At 40.9% G+C, this 23,797-nt stretch overlaps 1 pseudogene; it reads left to right on the top strand.

Moving 5' to 3' along the window:
* Positions 1-4,729: 4,729 nt before the first annotated feature.
* Positions 4,730-4,826, top strand: LOC137498668 (U6 spliceosomal RNA; annotated as a pseudogene).
* Positions 4,827-23,797: the final 18,971 nt, after the last annotated feature.

Genomic DNA, 23,797 nt, shown 5'->3' with positions numbered 1-23,797 from the left:
CAGCACGTCTTCGTTGGCTTCCTCTGGAACACCAAATATTTAAAGCGTGTTTCTGCGAGAATATTGTTCAGACTCTGTTAATCGAGTGCCGAGACTTCTCAACTGAGCTCTGAGATTATTAGAGTTCTCCACCCGGATTGCTTCCAACTGTTCACTAATTTTCCTTATAAGCTCGTCTTGCTCAGCAATAGACTTAGTGTTGCTGTCTGTCTCTTCATGGCAGAGATCTATAGACTTCCCTAGCTCACACTATTTCTTCATTTGCTCAGATTTGAGTTCCATTATTTCACTTTGCAGCTCTAGTATCAACTTTACCACGTCCTCAATAGAATAGTTTTGCTTTTGATTCGTGCTTGCCCCATAACACTTGCCATTGCCATTGTTCATTTCACTTGATTTGGTGTATAGGAGCTGTAAGCTGACCAGCCCATTCCTCCGATTTGGTATCTCTGAAATTTTTTGTGAGAAAAACTGGAGCACCTATTACGACTAAAGGCAATCATTTTGAACACAACTGGCAAACGTACTTATAAGGGCCAGGTAGACACGAATAACCTAGCAGTGGTTGGTCAGTTGACGCGGAGAGTACTGCCAGATGGAAATGACGATACACCATGAACTATGTGCTCCACGATACTACAGCAAGGGCCATTGTAATTCTAAAGGTCACTTCATGTAATTTCCGTGTGCTAATAGGCACTGTTTAATTTAAAAGTAAACTTAGTGTTTGACTCAGTTTTCTGAGCACTGTTGGAATCGCTCTATGGGCTACATTTCTTGGTAATTGTGTGTACATCCAAACAGTAAAAATAGTGCGTTAATTGCACTCTCGTTTCGGAAATATTCGCGGTTGTAATTTCAGGTGATTGACTCTGTGCAGTAGGATCTAGACTAACATTACATGCAACTGATTAAATAACCTGGAAACTTTGTGAAATGAACTACTTCCTCCGATATTTGAAATTCAGCTCATTTCGCAAACTTCTGTCCATGAATATGTATTGAATAAACTCCCGCATTAATATTTCAGGTAAAAGCTTCGTAAGTTTCTGTCTAGATCATGGGTAAGTCTCCACAAATGTGTGGTAGTTGCATTTATTAACTGCTTCTGAAAATGGATAAAATTAAATGGGATTACAGATACGTCTCTCTTGTAGACAGGAGATTATGTACGAAAATATAATGAAGATGTGCACTGAAGATAGTCCATTCCATGGAAAAGAGTTTCAAGTTGACAATATAAACGGATACCCAAGCACAATATTTATTTATTTAAACGATTGTTCAACAGACATTTCTGCCCACTTACAAAACATTTCCATTTCTTATTTCTGATGTTATAAATACTATACAAGAACAATTAAGATATGAAACCTAATACTATACTTATGAACTAGGGACCGTGGTAAGTGTGCGTTTCAATTTAATATTTTAATTTTTCGTAAAATATACATTGTCAAACTAAATTTCACTTCTTTCATCCTATTATTTGATTTTTCGTTTCAACATATTTTGACATACAAATGATCCAGAATATTTCATAATTGACTATATATTAATGGCACCAAATTTTGACTATATGCCATTTGTAGCATTAAATTACATTTACCATTTTGTTTGGCAGAAATGCCCTTAAACAGTCCGTTCATCCGTAGGAGTGTCCAAGACTGAGATGGTTCAAATGCAACCTAAGGCAACGTTATTCCACCTGGGTCACGTCTGCATAACAATGCGGTTATCTTTTGGCAATTAACTGCCGGGCTGAGTGGTTCAAACGGTTGCTGCGCTGGCCTTCTGAAGCCTAACTTGGCAGGTTCGATCCGGTCTCAGTCCGGTGGTATTAGAAGGTGCTGAAATACGTCAGCCTCAGGTCAGTATATTTACTTGCACGTAAATTAACTCCTACAGGACTAAATTCCGGCACCTCAGCGTGTCCGAAAAGCTTACAAATTAGTTAGTGGGATGTAAAACCCAATACGATTATTATTGGGAATTAACTGCTGCTCTTAGTGCTAAATAATCTAAAATCATAATTTTTTGTTGAATACTCATTCTCATGTCACTTGCATACGGCTGAAAAAACTATAAATTTTTCAGACACTGTAATTTTCTTCGTTTACTAGGAAGTTAACCACAGAGTATCCTACGTGAGAAGTGTTATCAAGGATATTGTCTCCATATTATTCCGAGCATCCTCACCCCAAGAAGCGATTCCTTGTTCTGAAGTTCCATAGTGAAATCAGTGGTTACGATAGAGTACTTAAGGAAACGAGTACTCACTCACACAACCAAATAACTAAAGTAGACTTCTTACCGAAATTATATTTCTTAATGATCCTTTTTTTCTCGATAGAGATAACTGAACGCAATATACCAATACAATATACCAATACAATCAAAAAGTGCGCTTTGAAAAATATTCAATAAATCAGAATTTGCGAGTTTTAGAGCTTATAATTGACCAAGGAGTATAACTTGCTTCAAATGGATTCGTTCTCATAAACATAGTCCCAAATGTAGAACGTAGATTCACTCCTTTTTCTGATTCTCATTAGGTTATCCGTCGGGAGCTAAATATTCATGAATTCATGAACTTCCTTCCACGACTAATCACTTAGCAATTGCAATTCTACGTGTCCCTCTAGATATGCAATTGGTACAGGAGCTGAAAATTATACGTTTTAAAGTTTGAACTACTAAAGGAAAACGGAATGAGGACAAGAGACAAACAAACACACCATGGTTCTACAGGCCTCATGGGCCCTGGCCTACCAAGTCAGACAAATTCCCTCGGCAGTTTTTCTGGGCTTACCGGACAAGAACCGCTACCTCACTGTTAGATAGCTCATCCATTGCTCTTACTTATGCAAATTGGGCCTGGAATCAGCCACCAGATCCAAGCAAAATTTCCTCACCTCGCAAGGGAGCACACTCGGGTCATCCACGTAAGAGAAACATTCCCTACACGTAGACATGCAAACGGAATGAAGAAAATTCCTCGAAACATATATATTTATGACATTCGTTCTCATGTACAATTCGTACCCTCTGCCGTTATCCATTATCCATTTTCAAAGGCTTACGGATAGCACTATGATGTACGTGGTGTACACTGACTGACAGAGCAAATGCAACACCAAGAAGGAGTAATTCGAAAGGGATGAAAGTTGAGGAAAAAACAGAGACGGCACGGACGAATAATTGATGTTTATTTCAAACCGATATGCAGGTTACACAATGCGCACGGCATCGACTCAGTAGGATGTAGGACCACCGCGAGCGGCGATGCACGCAGAAACACGTCGAGGTACAGAGTCAATAAGAGTGCGGATGGTGTCCTGAGGGATGGTTCTCCATTCTCTGTCAACCATTTGCCACAGTTGGTCGTCCGTACGAGGCTGGGGCAGAGTTTGCAAACGGCGTCCAATGAGATCCCACACGTGTTCGATTGGTGAGAGATCCGGAGAGTACGCTGGCCACGGAAGCATCTGTACACCTCGTAGAGCCTGTTGGGAGATGCGAGCAGTGTGTGGGCGGGCATTATCCTGCTGAAACAGAGCATTGGGCAGCCCCTGAAGGTACGGGAGTGCCACCGGCCGCAGCACATGCTGCACGTAGCGGTGGGCATTTAATGTGCCTTGAATACGCACTAGAGGTGACGTGGAATCATACGCAATAGCGCCCCAAACCATGATGCCGCGTTGTCTAGCGGTAGGGCGCTCCACAGTTACTGCCGGATTTGACCTTTCTCCACGCCGACGCCACACTCGTCTGCGGTGACTATCACTGACAGAACAGAAGCGTGACTCATCGGAGAACACGACGTTCCGCCATTCCCTCATCCAAGTCACTCTAGCCCGGCACCATGCCAGGCGTGTACGTCTATGCTGTGGAGTCAATGGCAGTCTTCTGAGCGGACGCCGGGAGTGCAGGCCTCCTTCAACCAATCGACGGGAAATTGTTCTGGTCGATATTGGAACAGCCAGGGTGTCTTGCACATGCTGAAGAATGGCGGTTGACGTGGCGTGCGGGGCTGCCACCGCTTGGCGGCGGATGCGCCGATCCTCGCGTGCTGACGTCACTCGGGCTGCGCCTGGACCTCTCGCACGTGCCACATGTCCCTGCGCCAACCATCTTCGCCACAGGCCCTGCACCGTGGACACATCCCTATAGGTATCGGCTGCGATTTGACGAAGCGACCAACCTGCCCTTCTCAGCCCGATCACCATACCCCTCGTAAAGTCGTCTGTCTGCTGGAAATGCCTCCGTTGACGGCGGCCTGGCATTCTTAGCTCTACACGTGTCCTGTGGCACACGACAACACGTTCTACAATGACTGTCGGCTGAGAAATCACGGTACGAAGTGGTCCATTCGCCAACGCCGTGTCCCTTTTATCGTTCGCTACGTGCGCAGCACAGCGGCGCATTTCACATCATGAGCATACCTCAGTGACGTCAGTCTACCCTGCAATTGGCATAAAGTTCTGACCACTCCTTCTTGGTGTTGCATTTGCTCTGTCGGTCAGTGTATTTATTTTCCTGTATCATATCCGCTCTGTTACATAAGAGTTATTTTATGTTTTCCCTCTAATCGTTTCGGTCATGATTGAACATCGTGATCTAATACATGCCGTGTAATTTTTTACGTTCATATGAAAATGACCATGAAGGCAAGGATTTATATTTGAGACCGATCCTCATGAATTGAGCGTGAGGATCGCCTTCGCCGGTACATACCTATACTAAAATTGGAACGATACAGAGAAGATTAGCATGGCTCCTGCTAAAGGATGACACACCAAAATCTTGAAGCGTTCCACATCTTTTGGAGACTGAGTAAGAAGGCTGAACGCTGTTAGTGCTGTGTGTGTGCTCGCAGTTTTCGATCATTAGCCGGTGTAGTAAAGGCGTAATTCGTTACGAAAATAGTGAATTTCAACTTTAAATGTGTGTGTTGTTTACATCACGTCATCGCTCAGTGCTGTGCAGTGGATTTTTGTAAACATAAACAACATTTAATTATGGGAAGAGATACGAAGAATGCGGCCAGTCGGGGAACCAGGACCGAGGCGGGGCCTGCAGCCGGCAGCGGTAGTGGAGCTACCCTAGCGGACAACATTGTTCAGCAGGTAAGAGAATCTCTACAGTCGAAAGACATTCTCTCGGCTATCGTAGAGGTAATAACTGAAAGTGTCACAAAGGCCGTGGCTGAACAACTCAAGGCCACCATGGACTTCAACACTGAGGTTTTCAATGAACTTAAAATTGATATTAAAAATAGGGAAATTGAACTGAAAGCAGTGCAGGATGAACTCAAAAGGAGTACTGATGCTCTTGAGCAATATCAACGTAGAGGAAGTGTGCGTGTGTTCGGAATTCCCGAATCACCGAATGAGAATACGGACGAACTTTCAGTCAGGTTGTTTAAAGATAAACGTGGCCTTGACATTGCCGTGCAGGATATTGATAGGTCTCACCGTGTTGGCAGGCCGGGGCCGGGAGTGAAACGCCCTATAATAGTGAAATTTGTAAGCTATAGGAAAAGGGAGGAAGTCTTCCGTAACAAGCGCAGATTAGCAGGCACTGGAATCACTATCAGCAGGGTCGGATTAAGAGGGGGGCTAAAGGGGCTGCAGCCCAGGGCCCCGCGTGCCAAGGGGCCTCGGCCCTTGGCCGATCCTTAAATTGTATAAAAAGGCCTGCTGCTCCACCTCCGTGCATGTATATGACTATTTACGCTCCCAAAATATCGAACACGCACTCTTCCTTCCTTCTTATCAGCTGTCCGCGTTAATATTTCATCACCGCTAGAATAAATTACTGCCCGGAGACACGAATCCTCGCTACTTACGCACTGTAATTATTGTAAAGGTTATTGTTGATGAAAATTTAAATTTGGCAGCTTGCGAGTACGGGCAGAGGGGAAAGGGGGTGAAGAGGCCTATGCAGTGAGCGGGAGGGGGCAGGGGAAGCACGGAGCACGGTGGAATGCGGATGCTATACTATGTCTTTGCATCAGGAAGAGAACTTCCAGTTCACCTTTGATTATTGAACCATTCGTAAGTTACAACTGTAATGTTTTTGTAAAATGGATAGAAAATATCCTAGTGGTGCCAAACAACGTAAGTTCTGTTTTGTATGTCGATTTGATAGTGATGATGAGACAAATGTAAAATATGTTTTGGCATTATGAAATATTAACATGAAAAATAGAGAAAAATGATAGTCTATTTCAACACTTCCCTATTCATCAATTTAAATGGAAGTAGTTCTATAACGACTTCAGTATGCTAGTCTTACGTGATGATACGAAGAAGGGGCCCAACATTTTTAAATAGCCCAGGGCCCCCAAACACCTTAATCCAGCACTGACTATCAGGGAGGACCTGACTGCGGCTCGCACTCTCATGTTAAAGGCTGCTGTAGATAAATTTGGAGTGAGAAATGTCTGGACCATACAGGGACGCATTGTTGTAAAAAGAGGGGAAACCAGACACAACATAACAACAATGGATGAACTGAACTCTTAAATAAATGAACAATACCATAGTGTAGTATCTTACCCTGTGTCTGTATATTCTACTGTGAAATAGCTTTCTAGTTCCTCAACTGTCTCTTCCAATGTGATTTCTTCATTTGTAACAAATTCGTAAAATAGTCTTATAGCATTCACAAGTTCTACACACACGTACAAGCTCTTTCTTTTCTACTTATTTCTGAAATTCTCGCCGGCAGGTGCACTTAAAACCTGGGAGTACAGCACTTTAGCAAAACCCTACTCTAGACTAACTCTTCAACTGTATATTAGTGTAATTTTATTATTATTATTATTTTTATTATTATTATTATTATTATTATTATTATTATTATTATTATTATTATTATTATTATTATTATTATTATTATTATTATTATTATTATTATTATTACTTATTTGTCTATTGAAATGTTCAAACATATGCTATGTGTATGTAATTATTTGCCTGTGTCTGTCAGTGTGTGTTATCAGTGTTTGTTCCAGGAATGTGTCACCTACCCTTTAAACATGTCAGCAGCTGGTGTCCTTGAAACCACTGTTACGGTAGATGAGGCATTCCTGAATGTCATTGATCCGAGTGTATTCCAAGACGAAAATAACCCTCGTGTACCTTCACCAACTACACCCAACCTTCAGCCTACTGAACTGCTATTGAAACAATCTCTGTCACAGTTCTCGCGAAGTCTACAGTGTTGCCATATCAATTCTCTCTCACTCCTCAGTCACATAAATGAAGTGCGTTCGATGATATCAACCTGTAAAATACACATTATGTGTATTACTGAAACCTGGTTATCTGATAAAATTAGCTCTACCCTTGTAAATCTAGAAGGATATACTCTCTATCGGCATGATCGCACTGCCAGACGCGGTGTTGGTGTAGCAGTATATTGTAGAGATGATATTAAATGTAGAATATTTATCAAATAATCATCTGGCATCACTCCACATACAGAATATATGTTTGCTGAGACCATAATTAACCGTCAAAAAGTATTGATAGGAGTTGTCTATAAACCACCGAATGTTACTAATACCTCTGACCTTGAATTTGACCTTCTCAAACTAGTACCAACCTACGAGCATATACTAATTCTTGGTGACTTTAACTCAAATATCTTAGCCCCGACTGACACATCAGAACGAATCAGCAACCTACTTACCTCAGTCGACATGACGATCTTACCGCTTGATGCAACTAATCATGTTCATACACTTAAATATACAAGCCATACTGGAATTGACCTCCTAGTTACAAATAACCCGCATAAAGTTCTTATGTACCGTCAATTTCCTGTACCTGGCATCTCAACTCATGACTTAATTTACCTGTGCTACTCTCTACGTGTACCAAGATACAGAGCTAAATACATTAGTTATAGGATTCTGAAAAATATCGATCTACAACAACTCCAAAATGATGCGTACAATTTACCTTGGGAAGATATAAAGCAGTTGCAGGACACAGACATGAAAGTGAGAAGATGTAACTCTCTACTCATAGGACTATATGACAAACATGCTCCAGTTAGGCAAGCTAGAGTCACTCGCTCGCCTGCAACTTGGTTAACAAGCGATATAAAAGCAACAATGGCTCGCCGTGACGCAATGATCCGCCGATACAAGGAAACAAATAATGAACTAGATTTCGAACAGTATCGTCTTTTATGTAACAGAACAAAGCAATTAATTCGCAATAGCAAATTTAATCACATTAAAAATGTAACACGGAACTTAAATGCACGTGAAACCTGGAACGAACTTCGAGCTATGGGTGTTGGAAAATGCAAAGAGCCACATATGCCAACTATACCTCTCGATACACTTAACTCTCACTTCGTAACTAACCCAATAAAGGAATCTCAACCTCGAAATGATATCAATCTAAATAAAATAATCAGTGACCCTATAGAAATCGAAAATAATTTATCTTTTCACTCTGTCAGTGTAAATGATGTAAAGCGTATTTTGAATTCAGTTAAGTCACAAGCTACAGGAGCAGATAATATGCCAATAGGCTTTATAAAAAACATTATTGGCGCGGTCCTACCAATTATTACCCACATTGTAAACCACTATCTCACCACAGGGACGTTTTCAACTGCATGGAAGGATGCTATTGTAACCCCAATATAAAAGCATACCGGTACCACAGCAAATGCCATCTGATTACCGGCCTATTTCGATTCTTCCCCCTCTCTCAAAAGTTATTGAACGAGTTGTACACGAGCAGCTAGTAGAATTCTTAACCAGACTTTCTCTTTTTGACCCATTGCAATCTGGCTTCAGAAAGGGACACAGTACTACAACTGCATTTCTTCGGGTAACAGATGACATAAGACTAGCAATGGACAAACGGCAGGTGACGATATTGACATTCCTTGACTTTAGTAGTACGTTCGACACGGTACATATAGACATACTATTATCCAAGCTACGCTCTCTGCATATCGGCCCGATAGCCCTTAATTTTTTTAAGTCGTACCTTACAAATCGTCGCCAGTGCGTAGTGGTAAACAATCAAAGATTCCAATGGGCTGTAAAATCGTCCGGTGTCCCTCAAGGGTCTGTTCTAGGGCCCTTACTATTTGTCTTGCATATTAATGACATATCTTCCACACTTCAGTATTGCAACTACAACTTATATGCTGATGATATGCAGATATACAGACACACCACTACAAACGATTTACATGAAACAGTTCAGCATATTAATTCGGATACTGAAAGGCTTAGCGTCTATGCTAAAACAACCGCTTACTCCTAAATCCTCGTAAAACACAAAGTATTATCATAGGAAACTCTCAATTATTACATGTAACAAGCAATATCAATCCTCCTCCAATCATAATCAATGACATTGCTGTAACGTACCTTAAAAATGTAACTAATCTTGGGATCTCCATCAATGAGTATCTGACCTGGAATGATCACGTAACAAATGTATGCAGAAAGGTTCCCCTGAAACGTCACAAGAATTCTTCTCCTCAAAAACTGAAATTAAATTAATCCAAGCACAACTATTCCCAATTTTAGACTACTGTGATACGGTACTAGTCAATCTAAATGCTGAACAAGCTTTGAGACTTCAGCGATACGATATGCCTTCCAACTGCGACATGACGCCCATGTTACACCATATTTCAAAACATTGGAATGGCTACGCATAAATGAACGAAGGAAGTTTCACCTAATGACATTTGTTTACCAAGTGCTCTCGACGAACACTCCTACTTACCTCTCTTCTAATTTTCGTTTCCTTTCCTCATTCCATGAAATTAGTACCCGTTCTGGTTCCTTACTTGAAATTCCACTAAGTCGAACGAATTCCTACAATCATTCCCTTTTAATTACCGCATCGAGACTCTGGAAAACACTCCCAATGGACATTCGGCACCTTACTTCCTCTCATAACTTCAGATCTGTCTGCCGAAAGTTTTTCCTGGTAACATAAAACTGAGTTGTGTGAGTCATTGTGTGTATGTTGTGTGAATGGTTTTTCTTCATTTATTATGATGATGATGATGATGATTATTATTATTATTATTATTATTATTATTATTATTATTATTATTATTATTATTATTATTATTATTATTATTGGCCCATTATTTGCTGTACTGACATGTAGGCCTAACTTACCGGTAGTCTTAGAATTATCTGTATGTAGTGTTATTTCGGTTTAGAATTTCTATGTCTTACTTTCATGTTTACATTTTTAAATTCTGTTTATAGTGTTTAAGTGTAAGAGAGGGCCGTGAGCCCTAACTTCGCCACAAATGTAACTCAGGAATAAATAAATAAATAAATAAATAAATAAATAAATAAATAAATAAATAAATAAATAAATAAATAAATAAATAAATAAATAAATAAATAAATAAATAAATCCTAACACATGCACTCCCATTCAATACCCATGATCCTTGTAATTTCCTCCGTTGAAACTATTCCTGCCTTGAAGTACTTATACGTATCACTCCATATTTCACTGAAGTCCATATGCCTGTCAACTGCGTTTGGCATTACACCGGTATATGATTCTTACCTGACGTATTTTCTAAACTCAATTTCACAGTTATTTCCGTCAATATTTCCTCACTCCAAGTCCATTCCAAATTTAATTTCGTTCTAACCTTCAACTCCTCGTTATACTGTACATTTCTCTGTTATAATGTAGTGGGTTATTACCATTGCTTACCTCCTTTAAAGGAGCAAACATGCCGGCCATACATTATGTCATTCGCATTCCCTTAGTGTTCACATCTGGTAAAATTTGAGATCACCCACTAAAATAATGTCACTTTCTGGGTTGTTAAGAAAAAATTTCCACCAGAATCAACGCCATCCTGGCTGGGTTCGTACACCAAAAAGTACTCAACTTGACCATTATCTTTGGATATGGGGCTTACAACTTTCATTTAATGCTGAAACTTAAATTTTTCGTCGCTTACAAATTATTCTTTCACCAATATCTGTACCCCTTTTCCAACCGCTCCTATCCTGACTTTGCGATGAGAACTCCTGCTTCATGACAAGATTTCTGCATCCATAACATAAATTCTCAGCTACGATTCAACTGCTATTTTAAAATCTTGTAAAAAGATATATACCTAAAAATTACTTAATTCTATTTCTTTCTCCTATTCCGCAGTTTAACATTGACACTTGATTTTCTGCTCCCTATGCTCTCATCACCGCTCCCTAGTCCACCCAGTTTAACTGAATGTACCTTTCTCAAAATCTTATGAACGAGATCCCTAAATAATAATTAACTTTTCAGTTAAAGTGAAGGTCATTTGAGTGAAGATCCATATCTCTTACCAACCCATTAGAAACTCCAAACCTCTCTCCCAGTTTCCCGAATACCCACTCCATAGACTAATTTAAATATTCGGTCACCATCCAGTCAGTATCCTTCCTACACTTGTATCCTACTGATAACAATCTCCGCCCCGTAAATTTTTCCCACGCTATCATAACCAGATCCCCTACATCAGTGACTCTATTATTTCCTATTCCGTTTTACCTTACGTCGTTAGTACTAACTTGAAAATTGTCACCTTCTCCTCAACATCCTCGTTCCCTTCTACTTTACTCAACGTCCGTCTTAAACTTATTTCCAGATAACTCTATACTCTGGTTCTCTTTCCTCAACACAATTTCCCCACATGCCTAACAGTATTGTCGCCCATAACAGGAATCTCAACCCCCACTCACCTCTTCACATTCTCTCCTCTCCTGGTCTCTCTTAAATTCCATGATAGATGCAGGACATACTCCTGTCCCTCTCACTGCCATGTTCCACTTTCCTCCTCCTAGCCTCTTCATACGTATCAATTTCCTACCGTTCTCTTTCCTCTTGCCTCACTCGTTCCGTACAACATTTCCCTGTTCACCATCATCCATCTGCTGACTATTCTACCTGCAGAAACTGACACCGAATCCTCACTGACACATTTCCGGAACTCTCTCCCCGTTGAGGATAATTAGTACTTATTTTCCTTCCCATTTTGGGCCGATGACCTTAGATGTCGGGCGGTTTAAACTACAAGCATCATCATCCTTCCCTTTTCATACCTTCTCCCTTTCTTACCCCTCCTTCTTGCGCACATACCATGTCCTTTACATTGATTGAGGGAGATCTAGGACCATTTCGGTCCTTTGTCAAAGGTCAAATTATCTCCCTCAAACTCTTCAATGCTCACTTAGTGCTACAGTCCCTACACCTGTCTCTCCTCGTCGTCCTTTTGTCTCTGCTATAGAAATATGCAATAATATGAAAAATCAACAGAAATAAAATAGTGTAAATAAAGGAGAGGAAAGACATTCTGTATACTACACAAGTATTTCAAGGTTCAAACCATTCAAATAATTAAGGCCGGTCCTACCTTGTACATTACATTTTCAATATATAGCCACTCAAAGTATGTAGAATGAGTGCGTGGTATTGTATAAATTTTTCGCTGGTACACTTGTCTCAAATACAACTGGATTCATAGATATAGTGTTTGTTGTGGATATCCGAAGATTTTGTATGTGCATGGCAGATGCATTACGTTTTGATAATAATTACAATGATTTTGTAAATGAAGAGTGAAAATGAAAAAAATCTGAATGTGCCACAATGGTGAATTGTCATCCTTTGCTCGGAATTGGCTAAAAGGACCATGCGGCGTACCATTGTGAAGGCTGCAAGTTCATATTGTGTGACTCCAGGCTTCCAGCCTTCACACAGGTACGCCGTACAGTCCTTTCGGCCAATTCCGAGCAAAACAGGACAATTCACAATAGCGGCAATTCGCCCATTTCCATTTTTACTCTCCAAATGATTAAATAAGAGGAACATAAAATTCCATGTACATATTCCCTTTTGAGCGACTGTACTTTGAAACGCTATGGAAGTATTTCAACTTATGCTGAAGATGCAATTTTAATTTAGATTCTGCATTCGGAAGAAGAATGTTAACTCTTCCTGGTATATCGATATAATCTTGTTCAATTTCAGGTACGCATTAACCAGGGCAAATGCTAAAATGAAAATGCAACACAATATTGTCGAATGGCAAAGCTGAATAAAGAGGGGTAGGTTCATAAAATACGATGGTGTGAGTAGGTGGATGCATAACTTCTTAGACATGTTTCGTGCTCCTAAAACATATAACGATTATGTTATCGCGGTTAAAGTGAGACGCCAGAAGAAAGGAAACAAACAGTATACTTCACAGTATGACTAGAAGGCATGCAAGATAGATCTAGAAAAATATCTCATTATATTGGTTTCGTGCACTTTATTTGATAATTTAAGATGTTCTAGTTACTGCCATACGTATTCGTGTAAATATTATACATTCTTTCTTATCATTATGAGCACCAACTTTGTTGAAGGGTGGTACAATTCCAATGTATTTATGAATCACATGGATTAACCGAAATATAGAGCAGCCGAGTTCAATTTCTGAATACCGTTGATAATTTGAGTTTCTTGATCGTCAGATTCACAACGTTACTGTACAATTACCTGCACCACTACGTAGGTGTTTCAGGGAATCAACTTCCTTACAAAGTGAATGGCATTGGATACACAGTACTCGAATTCAAATGTCGGCCAATTACGAATGAGAACGCAACACCATTTGCGATACCAACACAATATTAAGGCTATTCTTCTGTGCGGTATGAGCCACTACAGACAAGGCTTAATGGTCATCTCTTAAAGGTTGTTGGTTTTTCTTGTGGCTGATCCGATGTTGTTCGCAAGACCACCAGATTCATAATTCCTTAAGATTTTTTCCCGAGTTTGACTCGTTCCTCTTTTCTCTACTCTTAGATATGTCCTTCGTTCCCAGAGGACTTTCCTCCTCCTCCTTGTTTAACACCATCATAATTTCAAGGAATTCGAGTCTTCTCCCATGAGCTTGATTTTCAAACTGTGTAGCCAATAGACTATTTGCACATTTTCCGTGATTTCTGGTCTACACTAAACACTTCGACGACGTCAGGAGAGTCACCTTTACAACAGAATAATAGACCTCCCTGAATTCTACAAGTACCGTGAGATAATCTTCATTTTCGGTAAATTTATTTTCTCTCTTGATCGTACTTTCCGGAAACTGACCTGGTAATGTGCAAAAGTTTGGTGGATTACTTTTCACTTCTTTTCTGTATTGCTTTGCCAAATACCTTGCATGATTTGACAAGAGTGGTGCACCTCTCTAATGCACCATTTTTATGTTAGGAATGCATCAAGGCTGACTGTTAAACGTGTGGAATCTTCTCATTAATTAAAAAAAATGTTCATTTTCCATTTTGAACTGTTGTGTCATAATCCAATCTTCCTCTGCTTCCTTGTTGTTCACCAGTTACATGAAAATAGCTTTTATTTCAGATTTGTCTTGTAGGTTACAATCATAATCTTTGACATTTAGTTGGTCTACAGCTCACGTCTCTTTCCATTTATCACAGTTGATAAGCGTTTTGAGAAACTTTGCTAAACTCTCACCGCTGTCTTTGTTGTTCACAATTTGAAACAGACACTTAGTGCTTGATATATATTCAGTGAGCTTCGTTTGTAAGAAGTAGGAGAAAATCCTCATTTCTGTATCCAGGAAATCGCATTTCACTTGTGATAACTGTCGGTTGCTTTATTCCCATTTTCCTTGTCCAAGTGCGTTTGCAGCGGCCTGGAATCAGCCACTAAAAGTTTCGTAGCCAATCTTTGTTTATGATGAGTTTCTGCTCTTCTATGCTCCTGATGTTATTTGAATTAAGGTCTTTTCACATTAATTATTCCACCACATACTCTTCTTCCGTTTAGTTTGCAAAATGGACTCTTTTGCCACTTTAAGAATATTCTTCGCCATCTTTGTAGAGTCATCGGGGTCAACCGACAATTTTTATTTTCAATTTCCTTGTATGTCTTTGTTGATCCTTAGCTTCTAAAAATCAAAACTAGGGCTTCTCAGTTTTTGTTTTACTTCATGCTGAGAGAAGATCAATTCATATTAATTTCAGTTGAATATGTACCAGAATCTACATTCGCATCTCAATGTACCTTGACGTTCATAACTTCCTTAAGTGCTTTTCAGATCGCCGTATGATCGACAAAATTCTCACCAGTTGCATTATTTGTGATCTCTCCTTAATGTTTTAATGTTACACTTAATTAGAATATATATTACTTTCAAATTATACAAGCAGTATAATTGGGTGGTTCGGCGGCCTCCTCCTCCTCCCGCGGCACGGGAAATTTGAATTTTGGCGGGAAATTTGAATTTTGGCGGGAGATTTGAATTTGTAAACAAAGCCACGTGCTTTCTGACAGCTGTCATCGACAACAACGCATCGCTAACCTCACTGCTGCCATCTTGACGGGCCTAAACCTCACTAGTGCCAACTTAACCTAACTAGCATGAGGTAAACAAAGCCACGTGTATTTTGGACAGCCACGTGCTTTTTGACAGACAACAACGCATCGCTAACCTCAGTACTGCCATCTTGACGGGCCTAAACCTTAGTGGTACCAACTTAACCTAACTAGCGCGTGGTAAACAAAGCCACGTGCTTTTTGACAGCCACGTGCTTTTTGACAGATTTGTAAACAAGGCCACGTGCTTTTTGACAGACAACAACGCATCGCTAACCTCAGTACTGCCATCTTGACGGGCCTAAAACTTAGTGGTACCAACTTAACCTAACTAGCGCGTGGTAAACAAAGCCACGTGCTTTTTGACAGCTGTCATCCGCCATCTTTAATCCAGAGAGAACAGTGCTGCCCTCTTTAGCTACTTACCTTTGACAGCTGTCATCCGCCATCTTTAAGCAGTGCTGCCCTCTATGTGGTGGCGGCAAATTCCACGTGCTCTTGTTTGGAAACAAAGCCACGTGCAGCTATCATCCGCCATCTTTGAGCACCGTGCTGTCCTCTTTAGCTACTTACCTTTGAAATGTGGTACGTCATCCGCCATCTTGCATCCGAAACCACAGTGCTGCACTCTATGTAGTGGCGGCAAATTCCACGTGCTCTACAAATCCACGTGCAGCTGTCATCCGCCATCTTTGAGCACCGTGCTGCCCTCTTTAGCTTCTTACCTTTGAAATGTGGTACGTCATCCGCCATCTTGCATCGCAAACCTCAGTGCTGCACTCTATGTAGTGACGACAAATTCCACGTGTTCTTGTTTGGAAACAAAACTATGCGCTTTTTTGTCAGCTATCATCCGCCATCTTTAATCTAGAGAGCACCGTGCTGCCCTCTATGTGGTGGTGGTAAATTCTACACGCTTTACAAACCCATGTGCTTTTCTGACAGCTGTCATCCGCCAGAGAGAACAGTGCTACCCGGTGGCGGAAAATTCCACGTGCTCTTGTTTGGAAACAAAGCCATGTGCTTTTTTGACAGCAGCCATCTTTAATCACCGTGCTGCCCGGTGGCGGTAAATTCCACGTGCTTTACAAACCCATGTGATTTTCTGACAGCTGTCATCCGCCATCTTTAATCCAGAGAGAACAGTGCTGCCCTCTTTATGGCTACTACCTTAAGCACGTAGTAGCGGGCAATTTGAAAAGTTCTGTTAGCTATCATCCGCCATCTTTGAGCACCGTGCTGCCATCTTTAGTTGAAATGTGCTGGCGGATAATTTGAAAAATGCTTTTTGACAGCAGCTATCTTTGAGCACCGTGCTACCCTCTTTGTGGTGGTGGTAAATTCCACGTGCTTTACAAACCCATGTGATTTTCTGACAGCTGTCATCCGCCATCTTTAATCCAGAGAGAACAGTGCTGCCCTCTTCATGGCTACTACCTTAAGCACGTAGTGGCGGGCAATTTGAAAAGTTCTGTTAGCCATCATCCGTCATCTTTGAGCGCCGTGCTGCCATCTTTAGTTGAAATGTGGTGGCGGATAATTTGAAAAATGCTTTTTGACAGCAGCTATCTTTGAGCACCGTGCTACCCTCTATGTGGTGGCGCCAAATTCTACATGCTTTACAAACCCACGCGCTTTTTTTGACAGCCATCTTTAAGCAACAGAGTACAGTGCTGACCTCTTTGTTGTGGCGGCAAATTCCACGTGCTCTACAAAGCCACATGCTCTTTTGACAGCTGTCACCCGCCATCTTTAACCAACAGAGCACTATCATGCGGGCAATTTCGTTAGCTGTCATCCGACATCTTTAATGAACAGAGCACCGTGCTGCCCTCATGCGGGGCAATTTCGTTAGCTGTCATCCACCATCTTTAATGAACAGAGCACCGTGCTGCGGGCAATTTCGTTAGCTGTCATCCGCCATCTTTTAATGAACAGAGCACCGTGCTGCTCTCTGTAGTAGCGGGTAATTTGAAAAGTTCTGTTAGCTGTCATCCGCCATCTTTGAGCACCGTGCTGCCCGGTGGCGGAAAATTCCACGTGCTACGCGCAGCTGTCATCCGCCATCTTACATCGCAAACCTCAGTGCTACACTCTTTAGTTGAAAAATGGTGGTGGATAATTTAAAAAGAAAAATTCTACAGGAGCCATCTCTCGACGCTAATTGCACAAGATGGTGGCTATACATGACTCCTTAAAGGTGCTTATGCAAGATGATCGCTATACATAGACGCCCTTGGGATGCTTGCGCAAGACGGCATAACTTGCCAGGATTTGAATCGCGGTATCCATCATTGTGTCTGACTAGCAAGCTCACGCGTATTTTTTTTTTTTGCTGAGATATCATGCTACTTACGTTCGCGAGCTAGAGCGGAAACTCGCAGTACTGCGTCTATTTCATCTTACAACTTGGAGGAGACAACATGTGCACATATAATTTATGATCTTTCACCCCTAATATTTTTTTAACATGTAAGTATCTCGCAACATTCTTTTCCGTGTGTGTGTATCAGTGTTACAATTACTAAGCGAGTGACCCGAGCGAGTTGGCTACGCAGTGTGCTTTCTTGATTTTCGTATGAGATATATTTGCACTTACTAAGCGTCTTAGCAGTGCGATGAACGAGTTAGCTACGCGGTATAGATTTTTTATTTTCGTACTAAGCAAATCATTTGAAGTGTTAGCTATGCGATATGTGCACAGTGTGTGTCAATCATTGAAGTTGTACTGAACACATCAAACAATGTTCGATTCTAGGCTTGCTATGTTTCAATCTAAACAAAGGTATCCCCTAACATGTTGTATCGGATCACAGTGTACAGTGTTCGGTTCTACTTGTTTAGTGATCTGAACACATCAATCAATGTTCTGATTACATGTTGTATCGAGTGCAGTGTTCAATTCTAGTCTTGTTATGTTTCAATCTGATCTTCTTAGAACAAAGGTATCCCCTAACATGTTGTACAGTGTTCGGTTCTACTTGTTTAGTGATCTGAACACATCAATCAATGTTCTGATCACATGTAACGATATCGAGTGCAGTGTTCAATTCTAGTCTTGTTATGCTTCAATCTGATCTTCTTAGAACAAAGGTATCCCCTAACATGTTGTACAGTGTTCGGTTCTACTTGTTTAGTGATCTGAACACATCAATCAATGTTCTGATCACATGTAACGATATCGAGTGCTGTGTTCAATTCCAGTCTTGTTATGTTTCAATCTGATCTTCTTTTTTTTTGCTAGGGGCTTTACGTCGCACCGACACACATAGGTCTTATGGCGACGATGGGATAGGAAAGGCCTAGGAGTTGGATGGAAGCGGCCGTGGCCTTAAATAAGGTACAGCCCCAGCATTTGCCTGGAGTGAAAATGGGAAACCACGGAAAACCATTTTCAGGGCTGTCGATAGTGGGATTCGAACCTACTATCTCCCGGATGCAATCTGATCTTCTTAGAACAAAGGTATCCCCTAACATGTTGTACAGCGTTCGATTCTGCTTATGTAGTGTTCTGAACACATCAAACAATGTTTTAATCACATGTTGAAGTTAACGACATCGAGTACAGTGTTCGATTCTACTTATTTTGTGTTCTGAACACATCAATCAATGTTCTGATCACGTGTTGTATCGAGTACTGGCTGTCTCATAAGGAGCTATGTATAGCCGCCATCTTGCGTCCGCCATCTTGCGCAAGCATCCTTAGGGGGCGTCGCTAGCCATCTTGTGCAAGGATCCTTAAGCCGCCTCATAAGAGCAACCACCATCTTGCGCAAGCATACCTAGGGTGTCTCATAAGGAGCCATGTATAACCGCCATCTTGCGCAAGCATCCCAAGGGCGTCTATGTATAGCGATCATCTTGCATAAGCACCTTTAAAGAGTCATGTATAGCCACCATCTTGTGCAATTAGCGTCGAGAGATGGCTCCTGTAGAATTTTTCTTTTTAAATTATCCACCACCATTTTTCAACTAAAGAGTGTAGCACTGAGGTTTGCGATGTAAGATGGCGGATGACAGCTGCGCGTAGCACGTGGAATTTTCCGCCACCGGGCAGCACGGTGCTCAAAGATGGCGGATGACAGCTAACAGAACTTTTCAAATTACCCGCTACTACAGAGAGCAGCACGGTGCTCTGTTCATTAAAAGATGGCGGATGACAGCTAACGAAATTGCCCGCAGCACGGTGCTCTGTTCATTAAAGATGGTGGATGACAGCTAACGAAATTGCCCCGCATGAGGGCAGCACGGTGCTCTGTTCATTAAAGATGTCGGATGACAGCTAACGAAATTGCCCGCATGATAGTGCTCTGTTGGTTAAAGATGGCGGGTGACAGCTGTCAAAAGAGCATGTGGCTTTGTAGAGCACGTGGAATTTGCCGCCACAACAAAGAGGTCAGCACTGTACTCTGTTGCTTAAAGATGGCTGTCAAAAAAAGCGCGTGGGTTTGTAAAGCATGTAGAATTTGGCGCCACCACATAGAGGGTAGCACGGTGCTCAAAGATAGCTGCTGTCAAAAAGCATTTTTCAAATTATCCGCCACCACATTTCAACTAAAGATGGCAGCACGGCGCTCAAAGATGACGGATGATAGCTAACAGAACTTTTCAAATTGCCCGCTACTACGTGCTTAAGGTAGTAGCCATAAAGAGGGCAGCACTGTTCTCTCTGGATTAAAGATGGCGGATGACAGCTGTCAGAAAATCACATGGGTTTGTAAAGCACGTGGAATTTACCACCACCACAAAGAGGGTAGCACGGTGCTCAAAGATAGCTGCTGTCAAAAAGCATTTTTCAAATTATCCGCCAGCACATTTCAACTAAAGATGGCAGCACGGTGCTCAATGATGGCGGATGATAGCTAACAGAACTTTTCAAATTGCCCGCTACTACGTGCTTAAGGTAGTAGCCATAAAGAGGGCAGCACTGTTCTCTCTGGATTAAAGATGGCGGATGACAGCTGTCAGAAAATCACATGGGTTTGTAAAGCACGTGGAATTTACCGCCACCGGGCAGCACGGTGATTAAAGATGGCTGCTGTCAAAAAAGCACATGGCTTTGTTTCCAAACAAGAGCACGTGGAATTTGCCGCCACCGGGTAGCACTGTTCTCTCTGGCGGATGACAGCTGTCAGAAAAGCACATGGGTTTGTAAAGCGTGTAGAATTTACCACCACCACATAGAGGGCAGCACGGTGCTCTCTAGATTAAAGATGGCGGATGACAGCTGTCAAAAAGCACGTGGCTTTGTTTACCACGCGCTAGTTAGGTTAAGTTGGTACCACTAAGGTTTAGGCCCGTCAAGATGTCAGTACTGAGGTTAGCGATGCGTTGTTGTCTGTCAAAAAGCACGTGGCCTTGTTTACAAATCTGTCAAAAAGCACGTGGCTGTCAAAAAGCACGTGGCTTTGTTTACCACGCGCTAGTTAGGTTAAGTTGGTACCATTAAGGTTTAGGCCCGTCAAGATGGCAGTACTGAGGTTAGCGATGCGTTGTTGTCTGTCAAAAGGCACGTGGCTGTCAAAAAAACACGTGGCTTTGTTTACCTCATGCTAGTTAGGTTAAGTTGGCACTAGTGAGGTTTAGGCCCGTCAAGATGGCAGCAGTGAGGTTAGCGATGCGTTGTTGTCGATGACAGCTGTCAAAAAGCACGTGGCTTTGTTTACAAATTCAAATCTCCCGCCAAAATTGAAATTTCCCGCCAAAATTCAAATTTCCCGTGCCGCGGGAGGAGGAGGAGGCCGCCGAACCACCCAATTATACTACTTATACAGTCTGCAAAGGCTTCCTGCTGTTTGCATTTGTCCTATCCTAGATTTTTTTCTTTTTTGTGAACTCATAGTTGCGAATGTGCTACAACATGCTACTCCCACCGTATCGAAAACTCTATCACAACTGTTGAACGAAGACTTCTTCCACCTCATTACGAAATGTGTACAATTCGTAAATATATCTTCATATAGTACTCGTATAAATTTTTTTCACAGTAGCTTTTATTTTTTACTATTATTTAAGACGTCTGACGATGTCCAATTGACTGATCCAAACACACCATTATTTGATTAATAAAATCGTTTGTTTAAGTTTGAGCTCGTCATATATCAGTGAAATGTGAAAATTAGACCTTGAATTACTTCGTCTATAAGCAACGGCATCTAGACGTTTGCCGATGACCTCGTCACTTTTATACAGAACCTGAAAAATTAACAATCTTCTAATTAAACTCTATCAGACCTGAAGTATTACAAGCAAACAAAATGAATAAGAATGCATGGGAACATATCTACAGCATATATATAAAATTACAGAATTGTCTGTACATTGCCCAGAATTTAAAAACAATGTGATTTCTGTGTCGGTCATGTCCATAGGAACAATAAAATGCACTTTTTACGCGAATTTCCATGTACGCACATCACGAGGAAACGGCTGAAGATAATTTAATGAAAATCAGTATGTAAAGTCGGGGAATGAGCCAATGTAATCCAGGCTATAAGTAATTTTATTGACGCTGAGTGAAATGGTAGTTTAGGGGAAGGCCTAATATGTAATTCTCAAATATTTATATTATTAGTGGCCTTGTCGATAAATACTACATAACTAAAGTTATACCGAATTAAATTTTCGATCATTTATGCCACACAAATATTTACCGGAACGGCTATTATAACAGAGATATTAATGAATTTGTATTTTTGTTGCCAAGTCCATATCAATGCCGAGCCGTAAAATGGGTAAAGAGAATTTAATGGAAATCGGTATATAGAGGCGGGGAATGAGAAACTACAGTATAAGCTATAAACAATAATTTTATTCACCCTGGATGAAATTGTAGTTTAGGGGAAAGTGCATACAATTTTATTTTTAAATATCTATGTCATTTGTCCTACCGTAAAGTACTACATAACAAAAGTTGTAATGAGTACAATTTCCGGTCATTTATGTTTTATTCAGTTTTAGCGTTCCGACTATGATAAGAGTTATATTTCAGAGTCAGAATAATACTAAATGTGAAGATCTACAATATTGAAAGCTCATAAAATTGATCAACAATAACATTATATTGACCATTGTTTGTTGTGATATTCTTCGTCTCCTATGCTACCACTCATCTCCCATAGATGGGATTATTGCTCCGTACCGAGAATAACAGCCTGCCTGAATAATGAAGGGAAATAGCCGGATAGTTAGATAACTTTATTCTTTACCATGCCATTTCTTTGGTTCATACATTTTCTGACACAGCTGTTACGTAACACACTGTTTCATCCTAGTATTCCAACTATTCAATCCCTACACTGACGCGCTGAATGGAATGATCAGTGTGCACACCTCAATAGAATAATGGCAGAGGCTCACTTATGACCTGGTCTAGAATTATAATTTCGGGCTATTCCAAATTATAGCACCATCATTCACTAAATAACTCGTAATTCAACCCTGAAAAGTGCCGTTTATTAAGAAAAGCTTCTTCCTCTACAATTTTATTAAATTCTAAATTTAATTTATTCCAATTTAGGAGCGAAGAAGGGTTTACTCCTCTGGCCAGGAGGAAACATTTGCCTCCAAGTCAGATATATTTTTCCCCACCAGTGTAGCGAATTAAGATTTTCCGACATTGCTTTTGCCCAAGGACTCTAAAATATTGCGGCCCCCCCCAATAATTAAAGAGAGTTTACGGCTCACGGCTGTCTGTGGACTGGTCATTCAGGCTCTGGAACTTTGGGCTGTTGGACGGCAGCGGAGTACTGTTCGTTAAAAGCGAGAAAATGTGTGATTTTCATTTGATCGAGTATTTCATATGACAGCATTGCTTTTAATCATGCTATTCTTACTGGCGTCATCGTACTGATCTATGTTGATTTCAGTTGGGAAACCGCTAAGACAGCATTTATGAGGATGTAAAAATGCAGGTGTAGAGTGAGTGTCTGCCATTTTAATGAAAACTCCCCAAACTGATTATGACTGATGGTAGGCAAGATGGCCTACCATTACAATGAAAATTCCCTAACCCAGTCTTCACATAATGAAAGACGTTTGGTGACTTCCCCATAGCGTTTCTAGGGTAAAGTTAAGAGCTGTGCAATTTAATACATTCTTACTCAGAACGTGTACACTACCTAACCTAGAATTCTGTATACAATGTAGAATTCCGTAGCGAAGAACGGGTATTAATAAATTAGAACAACTCAGATCAATATTGAAAGGTTAATATTCGTATTGGTACGGTTTTTGGTTATCCATTACGGAACTTCCAATATTCACTTCACTCGAACACAGAGAGCAAACTCGATCAGAGTCAGTAACAGGTACAACTACAGACACCACGATATTGAAAAATAACGTCTTCTCTTAGTAGGATTAGTCTCTCGAAGTTAAATTACTTGTGAATT

Source organism: Anabrus simplex, chromosome 2, assembly GCF_040414725.1.
Source record: "Anabrus simplex isolate iqAnaSimp1 chromosome 2, ASM4041472v1, whole genome shotgun sequence".
Classification (NCBI taxonomy): Eukaryota; Metazoa; Arthropoda; class Insecta; order Orthoptera; family Tettigoniidae; genus Anabrus; species Anabrus simplex.
This window is presented reverse-complemented; position numbering and strand designations above follow the sequence as displayed.